Raw genomic sequence first — 26,416 nt, 5'->3', positions numbered from 1 at the left:
TGTTGAGGTCCCTAGAAGCAACCTAAACATAGTCAGTCAGTATGTTCCATAGTGTACTTGCTGTTACGGAGATTATATATCAACTACAAAGGATACTACTCTTGTCAAAACAGGGTAGTGAAGATGTGTGCTTGCAACAATAATGAGGAAAACTGGATACTGCCAATCAGGAGCTGTATTTAATACTGTACAATATTAGAATGATTAGTCCCTGGAGGTTTTCCTGCAACATCATTACTGTCACCTCATTGCTAGCATAGACTGCACACAACAGCCTAGTGTTATTAACTGCAACTACTCCAAAAGACTTGAGTCAGGTTCCAAATGTGCAGCATAAACTAATGATGCCCAAAACATTTCAAGAGGTTCTGAAGCTATGTAACAGTGTTCTGGTGTTGCCTCTGTTTTCAGCATTGAAAACATTCAGAATAGTATCAAATCATCAATATGCCTCTAGACATTTTCTCGCCGATGAAGAATTTATTTAACTAAATATACAATGTTGCATGGTCAGTCATAACTGTGGAAGGAACATGTTCCCAAAATACTCTGCATCGACTGTGCTGTACAGGCACCAGCAAGATGGCACGGTTGACCTAATTTAAGTTTATATGGTTTCCCTACACAACTGATGCACATACTTTATACTGAAGGAGTGAAAGGTTTGTACGTATATAGTAAATGTTGCCCCCCTCACTCCTCGCATCATAATGCTCCATAGTTGGTGATGCGGCAGCATACGGAAGAGAGCCATGGAGATCCAGTAACCTTAAGCTGTTCCGTATTTACCCTTCCACCTGAAGAAAATGTGTAAACAAAAGGAAGAGCCTATAATTTCAAGCTCTATCAGACAGGCAGGGACTGATTATTCCAAGGACCTATGAATCAATTTTAACATCAATATATTGTAATACAGAATACAGGTGGTTACCCAAACAGCTACTGTGTTAGTTATTCTTTGAAATTTTATTCACTATCCTCCCCTTGTTTATTTGATTTGTATAAATTATATGCTGTTTATGCAAATTTATGAGCTTATGACCAATTATTAAAGCTCGCTTTGATTTGGAACCTAATTAATTGTGGATGGTTTAAATTCTCTGGATAAAGCTTTAGTTTAAAAGATACGTGACTGCAGGAAGGGACTTAAGGTAAAGTACCTCAATCTGAGCATTGTTATAAAAATGATTAAGGAGAGTCTCCCTATAAAGGGTTTTTTTTTGTTTGTTTTAATCTATCAATTTTTGTCTCTTGTGGTGATTTATCACTTCAGATCTCTCCTTTGAACCATAGAACCATAGAACACTACAGCACAGAAAACAGGTCATTCGGCCCTTCTAGTCTGGGCCGAAATATTATTCCGCTAGTCCCATTGACCTGCACCTAGTCCATAACACTCCAGACCTCTCCCATCCATGTATCTAATTTATTCTTAAAACTTAAGAGTGAGCCCGCATTTACCATATCAGATGGTAGCTCGTTCCACACTCTCACCACTCTCTGAGTGAAGAAGTTCCTCCTAATGTTCCCCCTAAACCTTTCCCCTTTCACCCTTTGAGCCAGAGGTATTCCTCTGATGTGAGCTGCAAGATTTATAAGTGAGTAAAACAACTGGAAGTTAGTGAATGGCCTCTGGGCCTTTCCTGGCTGCTGATCAGGAGGCAGCTGAATTAGCAAATTGCAGCATCACATCAGTGCACCACTCTAGCCAACCTGCTTTTGAATGGTGCCAGCTCAGGTGCTGCCTGTTTGGCAGTAGGGACAGGTTGCCAAGTGACAGGTTTTCCATCAGAACTGCTCACTCAACGCCTGGTCTTTCATGTAGGCCTGGCAGGGTCCCATCTGGAAGCAGACAGCCAGACAGAATTTTGTTCGGTATGGTATTTATGGTTACAAAATCAAAACTGATAGATGGAGTCAAGATGCAGATCTAATTGAATGGTGGAACAGCCTTGAAGTACTGAACGCTCATTCCTGTTCCTATAAACCAAAAAGACAAATGTTTGCAGGGATGAGAAAAAGAAAAAGAAATGATCTCTGAGCAATGAGTTATTTTTATATCTAAATTGGAGGAAGAGGTACATTATATTTAAAGATTCTTCATTAACCAGCTCAATATTTAGAACTCAATCGACACATCTTCAGATAATCACTGACAGCTTGTTATGAAACTGGCAGCATGCACTCCTCTCCACACATATTGGCAGAAGTTCCAAAGCTTTACCTAAAGCAAGCGAAAACAGCAGGCAGGTGATATTTCGTCCAACAAACACATGTCAGTTCTGGAGATTACCACTGGTTTATGAAGCATAATGTTGCCAATCTCCAGCATTAATAGAAGGATGTTGAATACTCACATAGAATCAGAGCTTCCCAAAACAGTGATGCAAGAACAATACAAAGATTTAAATGGTAAAACTAAAGTGCCACTTTTCCCATTACTTGTAGCGATACATATACTATCTGGAAAACTGTTAGATAATGAGATATTCCCTTCAGAAAACGAGATTGCTGGTGATCTGATTGATGTATTTATTGAAAGGAGTTGATATGGCAGATACAGAGATACTATTTCCTCTGTTTGGAAAATCAAGAATGAGGGGATATAATCTTAAAATTAGAACTTGGCCATTTGGTGGCACAAATCAAGAAGCACTTTGTGCACGCAAAGAGTAAGGGAAATCTGGAACTCCACACCCTAATAGGTTATGAATACTCAAACAAATTGAGTTTTCAAGCCTGAGATCAATAGTTCTTTGCTGGGTAAAGTTATCAAGGGATATAGAATAAAGGTGGGGAAATGTCATTGAGGTCAATCATGATCTAATTGAATGGCCAAGTAGCCTCAAGGGGATGAGAGGCCTCCTGTTCCTCATTTTCCTATGTTTCTAAGAGTCTTACAGATTCCAAATGGGTAGAAGAGTCCAGTAATAAAAGAGGGCAGATTTTTTTATTCCTTGCATGTACAATTAAGGGTATGCACCAGGGTTGCCTGAATTTCTGTCTTTGTTTTAGTATAGGTTAAGTAGCTAGGGCTTAAAATGATGGCTGCTCCTTCAATAATACAAAATGGTAGACTGGAAACATTCCATCTGTGAGAACCATTTGGCCTGCTGATCCTACTACTTAGCAAATAAATTTTTCCCTTTGCTCAGGGCAGTATAATTACTGAAAAGGAAAATCGCACTGCTGCCTGCCACATGAAAATATTACAGAGGTGGATTGGTAAAGACGAACTGCTGCATCAATGTGTGCACCACTCATGCTGTGTCAACACTTCCTCCCCACCTTGCAGCTGTGTAGCTGAATTTTAACCCCACAAAAACTTAAACATTTATTTTGCTTGACATCTTCAAATAAATCGTCAATGGATGCCAGAAGGATATATTTCTTAGTGCAGGGTATAGTTCTGGAGTTGATGCATTAAGCTCTGTGTACAGTTGAAAGCTTATGGGCAGGATTTTCCCACTGGCAAGCGGGCCCCGCCCCCCGAAGAGTAAAATGATGTGTGATGGCGTCCTATTTAAATTTTCAGGTAGGTGGGGGTGCAGCAAAATAAGCTGTGTGCCTGCCGATCTGTCAATGGCCAATTGAGGCCATTGACAGAGTCATTGAACTAATTAATGGACCTGCCCGTCCAACCTTAAGGTTGGCGGGCAGGCCAGGAGTCCTGGCGGGCTTAAGAAAAAGCATGAAACCTCATCCACAGGCGGGATGAGGTTTCATGTAGGTTTTAAAAATTTAATTAAAGTTTTTAAAAAAGTTATGGACATGTCCCAACTCATGTGACAGTGTCACATGAGGGGACGTCAGGAATTTTTTTTTTCTATTTTTAATATTTTTCACAGTAGAGACGATTTCCCCGAGGCAGCACTTAGCCTCAAGGAGATGAGTGCGCTCTTTTGTGCGCATGCGTAAAAGAGCGCACTCTCAGGTTTAGGGAATCCCCCCCCCTCCCCCATAACACTTCCTGGCAGACGTCACGATGGCCGGGCCTTAATTGGCCCACCAATGTAAAATGGCAGCACGCCCCTAATCAGGGGCACCAATCAGAGGCACGCCTCTTGCGCACCCCACACTTCAACTCCCCCCCGCCTCCCCCCCCCGGGGGGGGGGGGGGGGGGGGGGGGAGAATCCTGCCCTATGTATCTTAGGTAAAACATCCAATCTTAACAGAAACACTTCAAGACCGCATACTAGGGTGTTAGTGCTTGGCCTAAATAGCCAAGTGGTTATGGTACTGGGCTTGTAACCCCAAGATCAAGAGTTCAAATCTCACAATGGCAAACTATGAAACAATGTAACTTCATCTGAATAGGAACAGATGGAAATGTGTTTGTACTCGAAAGAGTTATAAGTAGCCAATTTAGCACGTCTAACAATAGAGTGCCGGAGTTGAGCATTTCAAGGATTTAATTGGAGGAAGGGAAAGAGGTGGTTCTTTTCGGAAGGGGGTCGGGAAGGAGGAGGACCTCCTCGTGAACCTGCTCCTGGGCCTGGCCAAGTTGGCCATTAACAGGTCCAGGCAGTGGGCGATCGACGGGGGAGTCCCGCCCGATTGTTTGTCCCTCTTCCGTGGCTACGTTCGCTGCCGGATGTCCCTGGAGAAGGAGCACGCGGTGTCTGCTGGCACTCTCGAGGCCTTCCGTGCTCGGTGGGCACCGCGGGGACTGGGGTGTTTTGTTGACCCCTTTAATCACATTTTGATTTAAAGTTTGTAAGTTTCCTTTAAACTTTGTTCTTGGTTTTACAGCTGACCTGAATTAGGGGCTGTGCCTGATTTATCCCAATTTTGTTGATTTGGTTTTCATTTAAAAGATTATCAAGAGTTCAAATCTCACAATGGCAAACTATGAAACAATGTAACTTCATCAGAAACAGATGGAAAACGGGTTTGCACTCGAAAGAGTTACTAGGGTGTTAGTAGTCAGGTCCCATGCTAACAGTCAGCTGGTGCTGATCAGATAATCGCAGAAATGAAGAGATGAGAAACTACAGCCAATGATCCAGTGATTACTGGATCTGTGCTGGTTGGGTGCAAGACCCCATTGGTGAGCTTTGCAAAATTAACTGTTTACCAAAGGCTCATTTATTCATACAAGGAGACTGATGAATTCTCTTACAGATACACAAATCACTAAAAGGAACAAAAAAGGTTAATAAGGCTACAAATTAAAAACAAATCAGGCATTAGCGTTCATTTCTAGAGGGATAAAATTGAAAAGCAAAGAAATTATTTTCAATTTGTATCAAACCTCAGGGCAGGGTTTTGTGCTCCCTTGCCGGTGGGTGAGTGTAAAATTCCTTGGATGGTCTTCCCGCTGGGTTCCTACTCTGTTCCGCCTCTCAACAATTTTAAGCTGGGGAGGGCAAGGCCTCAGACGGCTTGCTTGCCCTTGCCCCAATTGAGGCCCTTAAGTGGCCAATTATTGACTGCATAAGGGCCGCTTCCCGCCCAGCCTCAGGGCAAGGGAGGGTGGGGTATGCCTGGGAAGGTGGACAGTGGGGGGATTCGGGTGTCAGCAGAAAGGCAGGGGGTGAGAAGGGAGGTCCTGTGGTTACTGGACCTTAAGGGGGTGGGGGGGGGGGGGAGGGTGCCCGATGTTAATAGGAGGCTACAGATAGAGGCATCGCACTTTCCGCCTGAAAGCAGGAGCAGCTCTGGGGGGATCCCGAAAATAATCAGGTTCTGGCCTCGGGCGGGAAGGAGGGGGGTGCCTCCATCAGCAGCCCCCTTTTAGCATCGGGCGCCCCCCTTAAGGTCCACTAACTGCAGAACCGCCCTCCCCCCCAACAGCCTCTCCGTTGACACCCCAGTCCCCCACTCTCCATCCCCACCCTGAGATCCCCAGAACTTACCTCTTCCTGGGATCCTGGTACTGAGGCTCTGTATACAGTCCCACTACAACTTCAGGCACTACAGGGATTAGAGAGCTGCCGGCCAATCAGATTGGCCGGTGGCTCTCTGAGGCGGGACGTCCTCCTGAGTGAAGGGCAGAAGTCCCGCTTCCATCCAATTAACACTCATTGGGGCCCGAAATCGCTGCAGGGCAGGCAGTGTCAGTGGGGATGGGTTCCCCACCGATCTTCGGATGGCGGAAAGGGAAACCTGGCCATCCTAAGAATCCTGGCCTCGGTTAGATCACAGTTGGAGTACTGTGAACAATTCTGGTCTCCGTATTATAGAAAGGATATAGAAGCACTGGAGGAGGATGCCAGAACTGAAAAAATATACATATCAAGAAAGACTGCAAATGGACAAAGGATAGAACAGTGATGAGAGGAAGACCAGGTTGAGTGGACAAAAGGGATAAAGAAAGTTGGAGACTTCATATTTTTGTATATATAGGAGCTTTGATTTTTCATGGATTGTGGAGGTCTCTGTTGCTTTTATATGTGGGAGCTCACATTGCTGCATTATCTTATGCGCATCCCAATAGTGGTTTTCACATGTCTACCTGGCTTCTAGCTCCAAAAGACTGGATATCTCTACACTGAGCCAACCAGTGTGATCCTTTTCTTACCATGGCTTGGGCAGCACTCTCACCTCCGAGTCAGAAGATTTTGGGTTCAAGGCACATTCTGGAGACTTGAGCATAAAAATCTAGGTCGACACTTCATTGCAGTACTAAGGAAGTCTTGCCCTAGCAGAAATGCTCCTTTCAGATGAGGTATTAAACTGTGCCCCCATCTACACTTTCAGGTAGATATGACGGCTCCCATGGCAATACTTCAAAGAAGAGCAGGGGAGTCCTGCCCGGTGCTATGGCCAATATTTATTCCTCAGCCAACATTAATATAGTACATTACCTGGTGATATCACATTTCTGTAATGTAGGAAAACCTCCAACTTCTTCTCTACATTCTCTCTACTCAACCTGCTCCTCCCTCTTCTCATCCTCCCCTTTTACAAGCCATGGAGGGAGAACAAGGAAGGTTCACCAAACTAATCCCTGGGATGGTGGGATTGTCCTGTGAGGAGGAATTGGGGAGACTGGGCATGTATTCTGTAGAGCAGACTTGCCCAACCCACTGCCAGCGGTCCGGATTGTGGTCCCCAACGCCATTTAATGTGGCTCCCGGAGCTACTGTTAAAAATGCCAGTAAGACAGGTAAGTGAAGTTGTAGATTCTGCAAGTGCTGCTCCTCTATTACGTTTGCTACTGATAGGCTCACTAATGAGCCTGCTGGGCTATGGGGGAAGGAGACGCTGTGGGGGCCCATGGGGAAAGGAGAGACTGCAGGGCCCATGAGGGAATAAGAGACTGAGGGGGGCCGCGCTGAGATGCTGGGTGCAAGGCCCAGCGGAAGATTGCTGTGGGAGAGCCCGGGGTTGGGGATGAGGAAAAAGGCTGGCTTGTGTGTGTGTGTGTGTGTGTGTGTATATATGTGTATGAGAGACAGAGAGAGTGAGAAAGAGAGAGAGTGAGAGAGAACGTGTGAGAATGAGAGAGAGTGAGTGTGTGAGAGTATGTGTGAGTGAGTGTGTGTGGATGTGTGTGTGTGTGAGTATGTGAGAGTGTATGTGTGCGTGAGCGTTTGTGTATGAGTGTGTGCAAGGGTGAGATTGTGTGTGTGTGTGCGCATGAGAGAGAGACAGACAGAAAGAGAGAGAGTGAGAGAGAATGTGTGAGAGAGTGAGAGAATGTGACAGTGTGTGTGTGTGTGGATGTGTGTGTGTTTATGAGAGAGCATGTAAGAGTGTATGTGTATGAGCGTGTGCGAGGGTGAGACTGTGTGTGTGTGTGTGTGTGTGTGTGTGTGAGAGAGAGTGTTCAAGAGTGAGAGTGCGTGTGTATCTGGCTCACTCGCAATTTCAGGATTCTCACTCATTCTTATTCCCAAACACCAACAGATATTCACTACCACTCACACAGTGGGTGAAGGTGAGCGAATGAGCACTCTGAGACTGGGGGTGAGCCGGATATGCAACTCTGACCCTCTCACAGATCTAGTGGACATCTTTATTAATTACTTGTCTTTTAATTATCAATTTAATGCTTTAAGATTGCTTTATTTTTGCTCAGCAAGTTGTTTCTTTTCTTCATACTCAACTTTTCTTTGAAATTCATGTATATTTCTGAAATTTGCTCATTGGCTCCCTGGTGGAAAAAAAAAGGAAATGTGCCCCCCTCCACTCCAAGGAAGAGGTTAGACAAGCCTGCTCTAGAATTTAGAAGAATGAAAGATGACCTCATTGAAGTGCACAAAATTCTTACAGGGCTCGACAGGGTAGATGCAAGAAGGATGTTTCCCCTTATTGGTGATCTACAACCAGGGAACACAGTCTCAGGATAAGAGGTAGGCCACTTAGGACCAAGATGAGAATTTCTTCATTCAGAGGGAGGTGAATCTTTGGAATTCTCTACCCAGAGGGCTGTGGAGGCTCAGTCATGAGTATGTTCAAAGCAGAGGTTGATAGGTTTTGTTTTGGCACAGCAGGTGGTAAATACTGAGCTGTTCAAATCCCCAAAGGAAACCTGAAACAACTGCCACTATTGTTTTTGCAATTTGTATTTTTATTTTGAGATGCATGCCCTTGAATTCAGTAGTAATAAAGCCAACAAGTCATACAGGTTTTTTATTTTTACAAAACTAAATTAAACATTTATTAATAGGAGAAAAGATTTTAAGCACATACATAGGTCTACAAATTACTACTATGATAACTCCTAGCTCCCCTAATTAATCTGATTCCCAGTTAAACCTCCGTTAAGGCAACAGTAAAACAACAAAGATTTCAACAGACCCAGGCAAAACACACAATACCCTGGACAGTGATATTTAAAATGAATTCTTTTAGCTTCGGTTCCTAGAGACAGCAGCTTGGTACAGAGAGGCTGGAGGCTTTTCACACTTGTTAGATCTTAGTATGCCTTCTTCTTACACATTACCTCATCTCCTTTATACAGATTTCTCCCTTTTTAATGTAAATCCCATTGTCTCAATATGTGTTTGCGACTTTACTTTTTCCATAATATAAATCTTTCACAGCACTCATATTATCAGTAATCATTGCAGAAAATAAACACACTGTTTGGCTTAGCCTCTGTTGGCTAGGTATAGCACCTTACCATCTCTTTGAAATTCACTACTCTGGTTTATCTAAAAATGCAAATGATCTTCACACCTCACATTCCAAAACTTCAACCATGTTTTTGTATTTAGCATTTCAAACCTAGTTTCCCTTCTGATACATCAAAGCATGCAGACCAGTTGTGTGTAATTCAATTAAAACCCACACACACACCTATGTCCAGAAAAACTAATCCGAACCCACTATTAAACTATCTTTACAATAAATTACAATAATAATATGAACATTATTATATTTACATGACAATTTATAGATACCAATGACATCTAGGGATATGGGGATAGTGCAGGAAGATGGCGTTGAGGTAGATCAGCCATGATCTAATTGAATGGCGGAGAAGGCTCAAAGGGCCGAATTGCCTAGTCCTGTTCCTATGTTCTCCTCTCCCATCTTTTTCAGCCTTTCCTGATGAGTATATTATTTCTGGTACCATCCTTGTGAATCTTAGTGGGAGTTTGCTGTGTGTAAATTGGCTGCTGCGTTTCCTACATAATAGCTGATTACACCTTAAAAGTATGCAATTGCCAACAAAGCACTTTGAGACATCCTGCTGATGACACAAAACTTGGTGGGAATTTGAGTGATAAGTAGGGTGTTAAGAGCCTTTAGGCAATTTAGACAGATTGAGTGAGTGGGCAAATACATGACAGATGCAGTATAACATGGATAAGGGTGAAGTTATCCACTTTGGTAGGATAAACAGAATGTCAAAGTATTATTTAAATGTGATAGATTGCGAAATGTTGATGTACAAAGGGACCTGGGTGTTCTTGTGCACCAGTCACTGAAAACAAGCTTGCAGGTGCAAGCCTAAAAAGGCAAATGGTATGTTGGCCATCATTGCGAGAGGTCTTCAATACAAGAGCAAGGATGCCTTACTGCAGCTGTACAGGACTTTGGTGAGACCACACCTGGAGTATTGCGTGCAGTTTTGGTCTCCTTACCAAAGAAAGGATATACTTGCTATCGGAGTGCAGTGAAGGTTCACCAGATTGATTCCTGGGACGGCAGGATTGTCATATGAGGAGAGACTGGGCTGACTAGGCCTATAATCACTGGATTTTAGAAGAATGAGAGGGGATCTCACTGAAACGTACAAAATTCTGACAGGGATGGACAGACTGGATGGAGGGATGATGTTTGCTCTCCCTGGGGGGGGGGGGGGTCTAGAATAAGGGGTCACAATCTCAGGATACGGGGTAGGCCATTTAGGGCTGAGATGAGGAGAAACTTCTTCACTCAGAGGGTGATGAACCTGTGGAATTCTCTACTATAGATGGCTGTGGAGGCCAAGTCACTGAATATATTTAAGAAGGAAATAGATAGATTTCTAGACTCTAAAGGCAGTAAGGGGTATGGAGAGAGTGGGGGAGTATGGCGTCAAGATAGAGGATCAGCCATGATCATATTGAATGGTGGAGCAGGTTTGAAGGACCAAATGACCTACTCCTGCTCATATTTTATATGTGGCTCTGAAAGGTGCAACAGAAATTAAAATACTTTCTTTTTACTGATGTGGGTACCTGTGTCTACAAGCATCAGAGTACTTCTCCAGAATGGCTGTAATTCCTGATATTATACTATAAATTATGTACGATGGGTTATGGGGCTTCCTATAATTCCAGCTGCATTTTGTTTTATTTTTTTGTGTGGTGGAAGAGTTGCTGGCCGGGCCAGTGTTTGTTGCTCATTCCCAATTACCCTCGAGAAGGTGGTGGTGTGTCGCTTTCTTGAACTGCTGCAGGCCACATGGTGTACGTACACCCGCAGTGCTGTTAGGGAGAGTTCCAGGATTTTGACCTAGCAACAGTGAAGGAACGGTGATATATTTCCAAGTCAAAATGGTGTGTGGCTTGGAGGGGAACTTGCAGGTGGTGGCATTCCCATGCATCTGCTACCCTTGTCCTTCGATGTAATAGAGGTCACAGGTTTGGAAAGTACTGTTGAAGGAGCCTTGGTGCATTGCTGCAATACATCGTGTAGATGGTACACACTGCTGCCACTGTGCGTTGGTGGTGGAGAGACTGAATGTTTAAGGTGGTGCGAATCAAGTGGGCTGCTTTGTGCTGGTTTTGATCTTCTTGATTGTTGTTGAAGCTGCACTCATCCAGACAAGTGAAGAATATTCCATCACACTCCTGACTTGTATTGTAGATGGTGGACAAGTGGGGAGTCAGGTGAGTTACACGCTGCAGGATTCCTAGCCTCTGATCTGTTCTTGCAGCCACAGTATTTATATTGTTATGAAAGTATAATAATTTTCATAATATTATTGTAATTTATTATAAAAGTAGTTAATAGCGGAGTTTGGTTATTTTATGTGTGTGGGGGATTTAATTGAATTGGGGACAGCTGGTCTGGAGGTTTGGAAATATCAGAAGTAGTTAGGTAGAGAGGGGTTTAAAATGCTAAACATGGCTGAAGTCAAAGAATGTAAGGTGTGAGAAGAATTTGCATTTTTAGACAAATTGGGGCAGTTTGAATTTCAAAAAGATCGTAGGATGTTTACACTTAGCCAGGTAAGCTCAGCCAAACAGTGTGTTTATTTTTCCCAAAGGTTACTGACAATATTAGCACCATGAAAAGTTTATATTATGAGAAAGTTCATTTTCAAAGGCATATGGGACAATGGAATTTACAGTATAAAATGAGCGAAAATGTATATAAGGGAGAGTGAGAGACTATGTTGAGAGAGGCCCTGCATACATCTAGCAGAAGCTTATGAAATGTCCTCAGAAAAGCCTCCAACCATGTCTGCATGAGTCTGCTGCATCCAGCCCTTAAAGGTGATAACTGTGCTGGCCTGCTTTTCTAACTTTAAAATCTAATTTGGACTGTTGCCTTACAAGGAGGTGTATTTGGGTGTCAGGTTAGGTATGAATTTTAGTATTTACTATAGTATTAAGTAATTGGAATCTTATGCGTGTGTTTGACATCTTTTTTGTTAATAAATATTTTAATTTAAAACTTTAAAACTCTAAAGGTCTTAGTGGACTCATTACTTTTGATTTCTATGCTTAGTCTTCTCATAATAAATACAAATTGCAAAACTGTTGTGACTACAGAACCAAGCTTCCCTCGTGGATTTGGGTCCTTCTGGCACACATCACCTGTCATGTCATAATAATATAATTAGTCCAGTTCAGTTTTTGGTCAATGGTAGCTCCCTGGATGTTGATACAGAAGGTTTCAGTGATGGTAATGCCACTGAATGTCAAGGGGAGATGGTTAAATTCTCTCTTGTTGGAGATGGTCATCACCTGGCACTTGTGTGGTGTGAATGTCAATATGTTATCTTCAGCAAAAAGCAACAAGCAAAAGAAAGTTACATTTAGTGAAGTATTCAAGGTGTAATTAGAACTGGCGGGAGAATCGATCTCTTTTTAATAATATAACTCAGAAAGATTGCAAAACGATTCAAAATTAAATATGACATTCAGCGTAGGCTATCCTCAATAAAACTTTCCTTTAATAGTTTATTTAAAAGCATCATTTAAACATTTCACAGAAACACAGCAGTGTAAAAATGGCTGTCAGCTTTTAGTATTATAGCCATTTGCGATTTACTTCATAAGAGTGTGATAACGTTTTTTCAGACTGAGAGGAAGAGAAGGAAATGTGATTTTTCAGTTTTTTGGCACATTTCACAGTTTACTTGACTCATAACAATCATCAAATCTCCAGGATCCAATTTTTCCTAATCATTTCTGACAAGAGGAAGCTGTCTTGGGTAATGCTGGATTTCTGGTGGGATATGGTAGTGGGGCAACTGTCTCATGTGAAGTTACAGAATAACAGAATGTCACAGCACAAGAAGGTCATTCAGCCCATTTTGCCTGTGCCAGCTCTTCAGTATTATACTGAAGTGTCAGATTACGTATTGTGCCTAAGTCTTGAGAAGGAGGCTCAAACACACAACATTCTGACTCAGAGGCAAGAGAGCTGACACTGAGGTACAGCTAGCTAACAGGAATTACTGGAAAAACTCAGGAGGTCTGACAGCATCTGCGGAGAGGAAGACAGTTAACGTATCAAGTCCGTATGACTCATCAGAACTAAAGAAAAATAGAAAGGAGGTGAAATATAAGCTGTTTGAGGGGGGTGGGACATATACAGCTGGATAGAGGGCCAGTGATAGGTGGAGGCAAAGAAGTGATTACCAAAGATGTCATAGACAAAAGGACAAAGGGGTGTTGCCGCTGGTGATATTAGCTAAAGGACGTGCTAACGGTGACATGAAGGGTAGAAAGCAGATCGAGCAAGTAACAGATGTCCCTAGTGGGGGTGGGGTAGGGGGAAGGGATCGAAATAGGCTAAAAGGTGGAGATAAGACAATGGATGGAAATAGATTTAAAAATAATGATAAAAATAGGTGGGAAAAGAAAAATATATTTAAAAAGTATATAAATTATTAGAAAAAAGGGGGATTGGAAAGGGGTTGGGGATGGAGGAGAGAGTTCATGATCTGAAGTTATTGAACTCAATGTTAAGTCCGGAAGGCTGTAAAGTGCCTAATCGGAAGATGAGGTGCTGTTCCTCCAGTTTGTGTTGAGCTTCACTGCAACATTGCAGCAGGCCAAGGACGGACATGTGGGCATGAGAGCAGGATGGGGTGTTGAAATGGCAAGTGACAGGAAGGTCTGGGTCATGCTTGTGGACAGACCTGTCCTACCCCCCTCAAATAGCTTATATTTCACCTCATTTCTATTTTTCTTTAGTTCTGATGAAGAGTCATATGGTCTTGATATGTTAACTGTCTTCCTCTCTGCAGATGCTGTCAGCCCTGCTGAGTTTTTCCAGCTATTTTTGTTTTTGTTTCAGATTTCTAGCATCCGCAGTATTTTATTTTTCTCTTACAGAAGTTACTATTGCACTAACAGCTCATCAGATTCCTGATTATTTTCAAACATGAATTCGTACCACTATTTAATATGGAATCACATGTGACTAGGACTCTATTCTTTCTTGGAATGGTTAACTGGTAGAAAGAACAGGAAAATGATGTATTTTGTGATATAAGTAAACACTGGGCTCAAGTGGGCTGGTGATCCAGAAGAACATGGCAGCAAGTAACTGAATAAGCGCCACTTTGGTTCAGATGTGAATATAGATCTTTCCCAACAAACTGTACTGAGCCAAAATGGACAAATTGAAACTGGTTTGTGTAAACTGTTGGCTCAAAGGAGTTTGCTGTATGTATATAAACACAAACTGCTATCTGAAGGTGTTAGCATTTTAAACTGAATCAGGAATTTGGTGCAGTAATTGTCGAATTCTGCTAATGAAGTTATGATATCAAGGCATAGGCCTTAAATTTTCCCTTGTAGGGTGCATGTGATTGGCAGGCCCGGGAGTGGATGGGAAACGGGCCCCCGACTGTGATTTCACGCTGGCTGGCCAATTAACAGCCAACCAGCATGAAACGCATGCTGAGAAAGGCTCAGTACTGCTGGTGGAGGCAGGAAGAGGGCAGGTGCCGATGTCACCAGGGGTGCTGGTGAGCACTTCCACTGAGCTCCCTGAAATGCAGACAGCTGCCTCAAGGAGTTGAGACCTCCACAGAATAAACAAAACAACAAAAATGCTACAAAATATGTCCATGCAGCTCAATCAAGCACCTGAAAGCATACCTCATAAAAAACCGGTCTCCAGATATCTCGTTTTATTTTATTTCTCCACAGAGATTTCACCCCATCTTGGATTGAAGTTGGAGCAAAAATATAAAGGCCGCTTGACCGATTGACCCGTCCGCCAACCGCAAAAGTGGACGGGCCACGAAAATCACTTTCAATCGCCTCCTTAATGTGCTTAATTGCCTGCTTAATTGTTGGTGAGCGCATGTGGCAATCAGAAGTGCAACCGCCGAGCAAGATATCACATGATGACTTTGGGACGCTTGCCCGACGTTAACTTGGACTGTTTCGCTGCTGGACGGGCCTGTCCGCAGGACATAAAATTCTGGCCATGGACTAATTTGCAGATTCCCATTAAATACATTCGGACATTTAGGGCTGAACTATTTCTATTGCCTAACAAGTATTACATGTGCAAATCCCACCAAAGTGGTAGAAATTGTTAATATGGACAACCAGGATGCCAGCTGCCTATACTTACAATCAATTGTATTTGCTCTCATTCCACACCCCTGAAAAGGTTAAATGCAGACATGTCAGCAAGTTGAAATCACAACTGCTGTTTGGAAATGAGCAACTCATTGTCTCAATGGCTGCCCTACCATAGGATCCTGCCAGCATGAATCTGACAGTTTTGCTTTGTCTTCCAGTTGTATAAATTGCTTTTGTCTGGTATCCATGAGGTTGCTCTAATATCTTCGAAATCTATCTTCACTGACAACTTGTAGGCAGGAACTGTCTGAGCCTATGTAATTTGACAAACTTTTGCTTAGTCTGGTGTACACACATCTATCGCATGTGCCACTGTGGTCTGCAGAACTCTGTCAACCCATTGGTGTGTTTACATAAAAAACTCATCAAAGGATCGCTGTTACTTTCATATCAAAAGGCAGTCTTAAAAGTCAGTGACACTACTCTCATCGGCTGACTTATTTTGCATCTGTATAATCTTACTTTCTCGCAGTAAACTTTATTAGGTTTTAGCTTTAGATACCTAATGCTTTAGTTTTTTTTTAACACAGCAGTTTGAAGAGGTGTCTGCAGTATATAAGCACAAGGGTTCATTGTTCACCTGATTGCACAACATCCCAAATAAACACGTAAGGTCAAGTTTATGGTTCAGAGAAAATGTATACTTGCTGACTGCTGGAAAGAAGATAGAAGTGCATGCAGTAGCCAGAACTGTAACGATGGCCTTCTTCATCTGAACCATTTTGTGCTCTTGTGATGCTATAATCTCTCTCTCTGATCAATGGTTCAGGAGTTTAGCCAGTGAGTGGCTGAACTATGGCTTCAGCTGGGTGGCACTGGTTATTCTACAATTGACCTGGGACATTCTAGGCTACACGGGGGCATATCAGTTAATGTATCCAATGTTGACTGCTATCCAGCAACCCCTGCTGGAATTAGGTATGTGTAAACAGCGCGGTAAAGACTGGATCAAATAGGCTTGGGTCTATTAATGCTGGTTGTTAAGGATCACACTTGAATAACAATCAATTTAGGCAAGGAACTAGGTGCCAGATAAAACTCAGTGGAATTGTATTCTTGCCAGAAGTTGATACTTTCTGGGGAGAAAAAAATAGGAAGAAGAGGCCATCTCACAGTCAGGTGTCAATTTTAAACTGACAAGTCCATCAGGAAACTGACAAGATTGGGTGCAACGCTGGTTTTACACCATGCCCAAATTTACTCTCCACTGAAGTCACCATCAAGGTTCACATGTGATGAATGGAACACAGGCAAGGTAGCAGAGGATAACTGCATCCTTAGTCACACCGCAGCTTTGGAGTCAACACTTTCAAGAAAAAGAGGACAGGGAAAAAATAAATTCACCAAGCTTTTTAAAAAAGATTCTGTTCCAGCCACTTGGTTTAAAAGTTCCTCGATAGATTGGTTGAATGGATACAACATAGCAAAGGTGGATTAGTTCACTTGAATTGGCAAACCCAAAGATTCCTTGTATTGTTGAATCAATACATGGTTGCTACCAAATAAACCTGTTTATTATCAAAAGACTTTAAGAGGGTTCTGTTTTAACAGTCAGATCTCCAAGTGCATTCTTTTCATAGCTTCACCATGATAGAGTGCAGGGATATGATCTTATTCTCTGCATGCTCCTGAAAATAAATCATGCTGCTAAATAAGTGCCGCCAAATAAAGACAGGAGTCTACTACACAAAATATATCTGGAGATTTCAATTTTTCCTCAGGGGCAGTACAACTGCTGTAAATTACTGACCGCCCTGCTCCCCACTCCACCTGCTCTTCCCCCACCACCTCCCCCAACTACAGGAACATTCAGTATTATCTAGTAGCTCTTGTCAGAAGCCAGCTTCTAACAACTATAATCTTGTGCAACGGGCCAGGATTGAGTTTCAATTCCTCAGTGATCAAATGAGGACAACTGGCAAAGAAAAGGTATTTTTAAAAAAAGCCAACAATGGAACTGATTGTAAAAAAAATAGAAATTTATTGAATTGTAAATATTGAAGCTCAGTTCTATTTTTGGTCCCTGTAGTTAACCTAGGACGCAGAGAAATCCAGGAAACAATGATTGACAGGTTTGGCAATTTTGGTAACAAAAGGACATATGAAAATAAATGTAGGCAATCAATGGAAAGCTGCCAAATAGACTGCCAATTTGAAAAGGAATCCAATTCAATGATATCATTGGCCTGTGAAAATAGGAGAAAGGGAAAGATGTGACAAAGTTTTCCACGGTCTCGTGGACAACTTTAAAATACTCAAATCTTGCCTCAGCAATAACAACACCCTGCAATTATAAAGCAACTTTAATATAGAAAAATGTCCCAATGTGCTTCATGGAGGCACATCCATACAAAAGTTGACACTGTATCAAAGGAGAGATTTGGAGGGGTGACTAAAAGCTTAGTCAAAGAGGTAGGTTTTAAGGACGGTCTTAAAGGAGGAGAAAGAGGTGGGGAGGCAGAAATGTTTAGGGAAGAAATTTCAGAGTTTAGCAGCATGATTTTCCTCATGGACTTCAGGGCATTATGATAAGCTCAAATGGATGTTAGAAGCCCGCACTGAGTTGGAAAATTCACTTGTGTGATTTTCTCTGAACTGGCCGTTTAGTGGCCAGAGGGTGGGCTTGTCATCCTTGTTGGCCCTCAAAGCTAAAGGGCCAACAGGAGACCCTCCAGCTTGGAAGCAGCCACAGGATGTCATGGCAGCTAAGTGCGAGAGGGGGCGCCCCAAAATAAATGTGCCCTCTCTCTAACCACTTTAAATTAGAAAACAGATTCATCAGCCTTGCCAATGTAGTGTGTGGATTTAGAGGGACTACTCCTTCACAGGGCAACCTGCAGCTCATATGAATTCAGGCACACAGGGAGGGCCTCTAAGCCTGCCCAGAGTGCTTGTCCCATGGTCTGCTGTCAAGAGGCCACCTCCAGACAGTTAAACTGTCCCCTGTCACCTGTGGAAAAGCCCAGTCAGCCTCCAACAATAGGCCTCTATAGGCCATTAATTACTTCAATTGGCTACCTGGTGTTTGCATGAAAATGGTCCAGGAACAGGATGGAGACTGTGAACTGACAAGCAGGCTGGCGGCATGACTGACTGCCTCTGTTCTGCACCCTGGCAGCGGCTAAAAATCCAGCCCTAGGATCTCCACCAATGGTGGAGCAAAGGGAATGGGAGGTATACAAAAGGCCACGTTTATGGGAGATTAGTGAAAGAAATGGCAAGGTCACAAAGGGATTTGAACATCAGGATGAGAATTTTAAATTGGAGTTGTTGGTGGGCTGGAAGACACTGTAGGTCAATAAGTGCAGTGGTGATGAGCGAATGGGATTTGCTGAGAGTTAGGATACAGGCAGCAATGTTCAGATAAGCCAAAGTTTCTGGAGGGTCCAAGATGCGAGGCCAGCCAGGAAAGCATTGGGTAGTTGAGTCTGAAAGTGTCAAAGGCATTGACAAACTTCAGCAGGAGATAAGCTGAGGCAAGGGAAGAGGTGAACGATGTTATGCAGGTGGAAATAGATGTTCTTTGCGACTGCAAGGATATGGGGTAGGAAACACAGCTCAGGGTCAGACCGGATGTTGGGCTTGCAAATAGTTGGCTTCAATTTGATTCAATGGCACGGAGAAGGATATAATTGGTGTTGAGGATGTGGGTATTCTGTTGGGGGCTGAAGATTATGATTTTGGTCTTCCCAATGCTTAACTGGGACATATTGTGGCTCATCCAAGACTGGATGTCTCATAAGCAGGCTGAATATGTAAAAGCAGAGGATGGGTCATTGGAGGTGGTGTAGAGTCAGAGCTCGGCATCATCAGCATACATTCACCAGTATAGAAGCTGATGGCATTTCTTCAGGCGATGTTGCTGAGACTAGGTGTGGAAGAGGCAGGTGGGTGGCAGTGGGGGGAGCCTTGGATACATCCTTGGGGTGGAATCCAAAGCTGATGTACTAAGGTGGGAAGAGAAGCCATTATTGGAAAGACACTGGTTGTTTAGATAGGTAAGAAAATCAAACAACAGCAATTCATCTCAGCTGGACAAAAGAAGAGAGATATTGGAGGAGGATGATGTAAGCTATTGGGATGAGGAGGGATTATGTACAGTCACAGAAGATATCACTTGTGTTAAAACCATTTCATTGTTGTGACAGGATCCTGATTGGAGAATTCAAACATGCATTGAAAAGATGTACAGTATTTAAAGAGTTCAGACAAGGAAGCAAGGCTGGAGATGGGGTGGTATTTCACAAGAGCAGAAGAGTTGAGAATGAGTTTTTTTGATGGAGGTGGTTGATGATAATGGTTTTAAAAGTGTGAGGGGCAGTACTTAAGAAGATGAATGTGGCAGCTGGCATGGGGCCAGGAAGGGAGGCAGTTTGGTGGGAATGGGATCAAGGGAACATTAGATGGGTCTCAGATGAGATGAGCTCAATGAGAGCAGGAAGAGATAGGAAGAGATACTTGAGGAAGCCATGGAGGAAGGAAGTTTGGATTGGTGGGGAAGGGAAAGCAGATGCAGCAGAGACAGTTGAACAGATAGTCTCAATCTTAGTGATAAAGAAATCCATGAGTCTGTTGTTATTGGATGCGAGGATGGAGGGAGCAGGTGAAAGAGGTTCAAGGCAGTTGGTAATGGAGAAAATAAACTGGGCATATCTTTGTGTGCCATGATAATCCTGGAGTAATGAGTAGGTTCAGCAGAAAAGTGTGCAGCCAGTTAAGTGTTTGATGTGGCCAGATAAGTGTTTGATGTGTCCAACCAGATATTTACAAACCTTAAGATGATTTATTGATTATATAAATTGAAATACCCCATGTTTTCCAATGTAGATGGATTTATGCATGTAAATTGGATCAGAATCATTACTTGTCACTTATTTAACAAAGTCATTTTGGAGAAGAATTAAACCAATATGCTATAGGCCAGCTGCTGCTTTCATTCAGTGGAGAAGTTCCAAACTCCATGTAGCATAGATATGCTTCTCTCTTATTTGAGGTGTGGGGCATGGAAGGAGTGGTATCTGTATGAAATGGAGAAAGAATGGTTTACCTATTATCTGGGCTGTATAGCAGGAGAGCCCTGCGTGGAGGACCTTCCACAAAAACAGAATCAAAAAATCCAATAATTGTATAAATATCTGTATGCATGTCCCACTCCCCTTCATAATCATGGAAATGGATTGTGGCCAGAAATATAGAAGTAAACAGAAGCAAAATTAACCCTTTTAGGATTCCATTACCATTTGACTGCAAAGCCAACAATCTGATAGGATCTAACTTATGAATTATTGTGTTTAAATTTTTATTGTGTTAGTGAAAACTGTCCTTTATCATCATCAGGTAAAGATAACCTGCATGGAGGCATGTTTAAATTTCAGCCAGATGAACCATTTTCTTGCCATTGATGTTTGTCAAATTACAGCTTGGTGAAAACCCCTGAAAGACCACCTGTATTGACAAATTGTCTCACTCCAAAATATTACCATAGAAAATTACAGCACCAGAGCCCATTGAGCCATCATGCTTGTGGCAGCTCTTTGAAAGAGCTATCTAATTAGCCCCATTCCCCTGCTCTTTCCCCATGCAGTGGGAAACACAGCTCAGGGCCAAATAGGATGTCAAGTTTGCAAACAGTTGATTTCAATTTGATTCAGTGGCACAGAGAAGGATATGACTGGTGATGAAGATGCAGATATTATGGTGGGGGCTGAAGATTATGATTGCGGTCTTCCCAATGCTTAACTGGTGAATATTACGACTCATCCAAGGCTGGGTGCTGGATAACCAAATTATTCACTGCGAGTTTTTCTTTTTCAATTACATATCAAATTTTAATTTGAAAGTTACTGGTGAATCTGCTTCCACCATCCTTTCAGGCACTGCATACCAGATAATAACTCATTGCCTTAAAAAAAACTTAATTGCCCCTCTGGTTCTTTTGGCAATTAACTTAAGTTAGGGTCCTTGACTAACCACCACCACCACCACCACCACCACCACCACCACCACCACCACCCCCCCCCTCCATCCCCCCCCACCCCTGACAGTGGTAACAGTTTCTTCCTGTCTATCAAAATCTCTGAGAGTTTTGGACACCTCTAGTAAATTTCCCATTAAACTTCTCTGCTCTAAAGAACAATATACCCAGCTTCTTTAACCTCTCCACATAACTATTCAGTTAGCATTAGTTCTGACATGGTGATCAAACTTGGATCTGTAATATGTATCCCACCACCCCTTTATAAATGTCTTGAAAGATGAGTTGTTCTGAGCGGGTTTCATGGATTCTACTTTCTCTCAGCATTTCAGACATTGGTTTGCTCCCAAAACCAACAACAGAAAACAAAGCAGGCTAACATCCACCTATCAAACAAATTAGTATTTACAGCATGGAGTTCAGTAATGTGAAAGGGTATAATTGTATTTAAAAGTGGGAGTGATGGTGGCAATGTGGCTGGCTAATATGCTATAATTTCCTGTCCTTGTGCCTTGAGAAACAGTCACTTCTTGCTAAACCTGAGGGTGAGGGCGCTTTCACTAAAGCTAGAAGGATAGATGAGTTAAACACATTTTGAATTCAATGGATGTGGGTGTTGCAGGCAAAGCCTGCATTTATTGCCCATCCCTAACTGCCCTTGAGGTGATGGGGAACTACCTTCTTGAATTGCTGTAGTCTGTGTGGTGAAGGTACTCCCACTGGGAGTCTTCCCATGCTGTCTGATACCTTTGTCCTTCAAGATGGTAGGTATCCTGAATTTGGAAGAAGCCTTGGCAAGTTGCTGCAGTCTTGTGGATGGTACATGCTGCAGCCACGATGCACTGGTGGTGGAGGAAGTGAATGTTTAAGGTTGTGGATGGGTTGCCAATCAAATGGGCTGCTTTGTCGTGGATGGTGTTGATATTCTTGTGTTGGAGCTACCCCCATCTAAGCAAGCAGAGAATATCTTATCACACTCCTTATAGATGGTGGAAAGGCTTTGGGGAGTCAGCACGTGAGTTATTCGCTACAGAATACCAATCCTTTGAGCTGCTCTTGTAGCCACAGTATTTAAATGGCTGGCCCAATTAAGTCTCTAGTCAATGATGAACCCCAGAAAGTTGATGGCAGGAGATTCAGTGATGATAATGCCATTGAAATTCAAGGGGAAGCAACTGGATTTTGGACTCCAACTCTAATATTGTGGTTTATGAGGTAGAGAATTTCTAAGATACAAACTCCTTTGAATGAAGAGATTTCTCCTCATCTCAGTCCGAATTGACTAACCCCTCATTCTGTGACTGTGACTCCTAGTTCTAGACTCCCCAACCTGGAGGAAACATCTTTCCATCATCTACCCTGTCAAATCTCTTAGGAATTTTATACGTTTCAATGCTTCTCAGTTTTCCAGATACAAGTTCACTTTATCTCTCCTCAAAAGGCAATCCCCTCATTCCAGTCCAGGCCCATAGAGAATATGAATATATTCATAAAATTGCCAGAAGAAATTATTTTGTCAGTTAGCAGTCATTGGGAGGAGGAGGAATTTTAATTTTTTTCACCAGACAAAATCAGGTGATTCTCAGTCTATCTCCTGTTTTACACCTCACCCAATTTTCTCTCCCTTACAATAATGGTAAAGAAAATCAGATAGGTTGTAAATTGGGCAGCAAATCAGCTGTTTTTCGCCTGACGAAGGTTAAAATGCTCTCATAATTGATACGAACATATGACTTGGAAACAGGAGTAGGCCATTCGGCTCCTCAAGCCTACTCCACCATTCAATATGACCATGGCTGATCTGATTGTGGCCTCAACTCCACATTCTGTCCACATCTGATAACCTTTGCCCCCCCTTGTTAGGCAAGAATCTATCCATCTCTGCCTTAAAAATATTCATTGATATGAATTATTATTTTTAACAATATATATTAACAAAGCTATAATACCAGGGTAACAGAGTTGGATATAAAGAATTCTCTGTGCTTTCCCCAGATGGTAATAATGAACAAAATCACTTGTTTTGGCTTAAATTCAAGCAGGCTCTGAGGTTAACACCAAAAATATATGACTTTGGGCCCACTGTGCACATAAAGTAAATATGCACCTTGTATATATGTGAATTTGGGGTAAATACATTCTAGTCCACTGCTGGTTTGGCCTGAATTAATCTTCTTTTAATTCATTAATGAGATGTGGGCATTATTGACAAGGTTAACATTTATTGCCCATCCCTAGTGTGAAGAGCCAGCTTCTTGAATACAACTAAGTGGCTTGTTAAGATTATTTCAGGGGGCGGTGCCAGCATCATATATAGTATAGGCCAGGCTGGGGAGGAATGGCAGATTTCCTTCCTAAAGAACTTTAGTGAACCAGATGGGTTGTAATGACAATCCTGTTGTTTCATGGCCACCATTACTAATAATAGTTTTTATTTCTAGAGAATGACACTGTTCATTGAGAATTGCATTATTTAGTGAATAATGAGTGAGGTTCTCAAGGTTATTAAAATAGAGCTTTGGTTAAATGTTGTTGCATTGTAATTAATTGGAATGCAATCCTGCTTTTATTTTAATCCTCATTTGCAGCAAAGTAGTTTATACAATGACTGCTAGACAAGACTCTGGGAACAAAATCAACAAATCAACAGTACAATATTTCTGCCTTCCAATCTATTATCAGGATCAGCACAGTAGTGGCACAAGAGGGTGAAAAAGAATCAGATTGTTGACCTAAAGGTACAGGAAATGCCAACAGTTGCAATGCTGTTTTGCAGAAGTAGTAATGCTGGAAACTTGAAAACATGGAATAAAAGGGCAGCATTGCTACAAAGTTAGCCGAGTGACAGGCAACAGGGAGCAGTAGTAAATGGTTGTTTTTCAGACCGGAGGAAGGTATACAGTGGGGTTCCCCAGGGGTCAGTATTAGGACCACTTCTTGTTTCAATGCATTAGTAACCTGGAATTTGGTCATGGTCAATGATGTTAGTAGGTGACACTGAGATATGTGGTGGGGATGATGAGAACATGACTGAACATCTGGAGAACTGAAGGAAAGCACTGGAAGTCAGGGTATGAAGATCAGTAGACCAAGGACCCAATATGTGGACTGTCAGTTTGAATCTAGGGAAGAGGATTAGAGTGTAGGTTTAAAGGTTATGAGTGAAGGCTTGGAGAAGGTGAAGAGCTCAAGTACCTGGTGGAAAAAGATGGAAGCATGGAAATGGAAATTAAGCAACATATCAGCTCTAGTTGGAGTGACTGGAAGAAATGCAGTGGAGTGTTATGATAGAAAAGCATTGATGAAACTGAAAGGAATAATCTATAAGGTGGTTGTGAAACAGCCTTATTTGGTGCAGAGACTTGGACAACATTGAGAAGAGAGGATCAATTATGGAGTATTAATGAGATACAGATGCTGAGAGGGATGTGAGGTGTAATGAGAAAGGACAAAATCAGAAACCAGCACATCAGGGGTCAATGAAGATTGTTGAAGAAAGTAACTGAGAAGAGATTGAAATGGTATGGAAATCTGTTGCAGAGAGGGGACTTGTGGTGAGGAGAATGATGGAAATAGGACTGCCAGGAAGGAGGTAAAGAGGAAGGCCTAAAACCAGTTGAAAGATGAGGGAGTGAGAGACTTAAAAGCAGCAGGATCAGTAAAGGAACAGGTGACTGACAAAAAGAGATGGAGAAGAGTGGTCAACCAGCACTGTGGTGACCCCAAGTAAAACAGGAGAAGCCAAAAGAGATTAATGACCTAGAATTGGATGTGTACGGCACAATTTCAAAATTTTCAGATGACACAAGATGCAAAGAAATGTGAAGTGATACTTTCTGGTAGGAAGGAGGAGGAAAGACAATATAAACTAAATAATACAATTCCAAAGTGGGTGCAGAAATAAAAGGACCTGGGAGTATTTGTGGACAAATCATTGAAGGTGGCAAGGCAGGTTGAGAAATTAGTTTGTTAGGCATATAGTATCCTGGGCTTTAGAAATAGAGGCATGGAGTAAAAAAGCAACAATATTATGGTGCAGTGAACACTTATAAAGCACTGGTTTGGCCTCAACTGGAGTATTGTGGCCAATTCAGGGCACCACACATTAGGAAGGACTGAATGCATTGGAGAAGATGCAAAAAAGATTTATGAAGAATAGCTCCTGGAACGAGTGACTTCAATTATGTGGATGGATTGGCAAAGCTGCAACTAATCTCCTTAAGAGAGTAGAAGGCTGAGAGGAGATTTGATAGTGTTGTTAAAATTCAGGAAGAATCTTGATAGAGTGGAGAAACTTTGCCCATCGGCAGAAGGGTTGAGAACCAGAGCACATTGATTTGAAGAAACTGGCAGAAGAACCAGAGGTTACATGAGGAAAGGCTTTATCACACAACAAGTAGTTAGGATCTGGAAATGAATGCCCGAAAGTGTGATAGACGTAGATTCAATCACGGCTTTCAAAAGAAGATTAGATAAATAAATATCTGAACAGCAAAGATTTGTAGAGCCAAGGGGAAAAGGTGGGTGAATGGTTGAGCAGAGATGCTCTCACAGAGAGCTGGCACAGACATGATGGGCCGAATGATCTTATGGACTGGAACTACTCTCTGACTTATTACACTGGCGCCAACCTTCACTTAACCAAAAAACAGGTGTTGAATGTCATTGTGCTGAGAACTGTGGTTAGCATCTAGGGTACAAAACATTGACCTGTCAAATACAGCACCGAAAAAACAATTTTGAAAGAGATCATTAGTTGCAGTCAAAGACACATCTACTGGAACAACACAAGACCAGCTGGAATAAGTTAGTTCTCCTCACAGCTTGGAAAAGAGAACAACTGTAATTGCAGCCATCACCGGAATCTCCGTCTCACAGTGACATTAATTACAGTGAATCAGAAACTTTCCATTGATATTAGTGCTCTGTCACTCATAGGCTGCAGAGAGGATTTGGGTATAAAATTTGCGCACTCTTAACACAAAGCACACAACAAAAGATATGTGACACCCACTCCTGGTGGAAACGGAAGTTTCACTTGTCAAAAATACTAGTGCACTGATTCAAGATGTTGAACGAATTCAACTTTTCTGGTTTTATCTCTTAAGAGGCATTTATTCCTTTCTCCCATTTCATCCTTTTCTCACCAATAGCAAAGAGTCAAGGACCCACCTCAGGATACCTTTTACAGTGGGTCCCTTCACATAAGTTTTGGATTTA

General features: G+C 42.3%; 1 protein-coding gene across 2 annotated transcripts in view; it reads right to left on the bottom strand.

Annotated features, from left to right (window-relative positions):
- sumf1 (sulfatase modifying factor 1) overlaps positions 1 to 26,416 on the bottom strand; it is a 141,696-nt gene that overhangs the window by 22,629 nt on the left and 92,651 nt on the right. The gene's annotated exons all lie outside the window — the stretch shown is intronic.

This window comes from Carcharodon carcharias, chromosome 7, assembly GCF_017639515.1.
Source record: "Carcharodon carcharias isolate sCarCar2 chromosome 7, sCarCar2.pri, whole genome shotgun sequence".
In the NCBI taxonomy this organism is placed as follows: domain Eukaryota; kingdom Metazoa; phylum Chordata; class Chondrichthyes; order Lamniformes; family Lamnidae; genus Carcharodon; species Carcharodon carcharias.
Note: the sequence above shows the minus strand (reverse complement) of the source record. Positions and strands in the feature narration are given on the sequence as shown.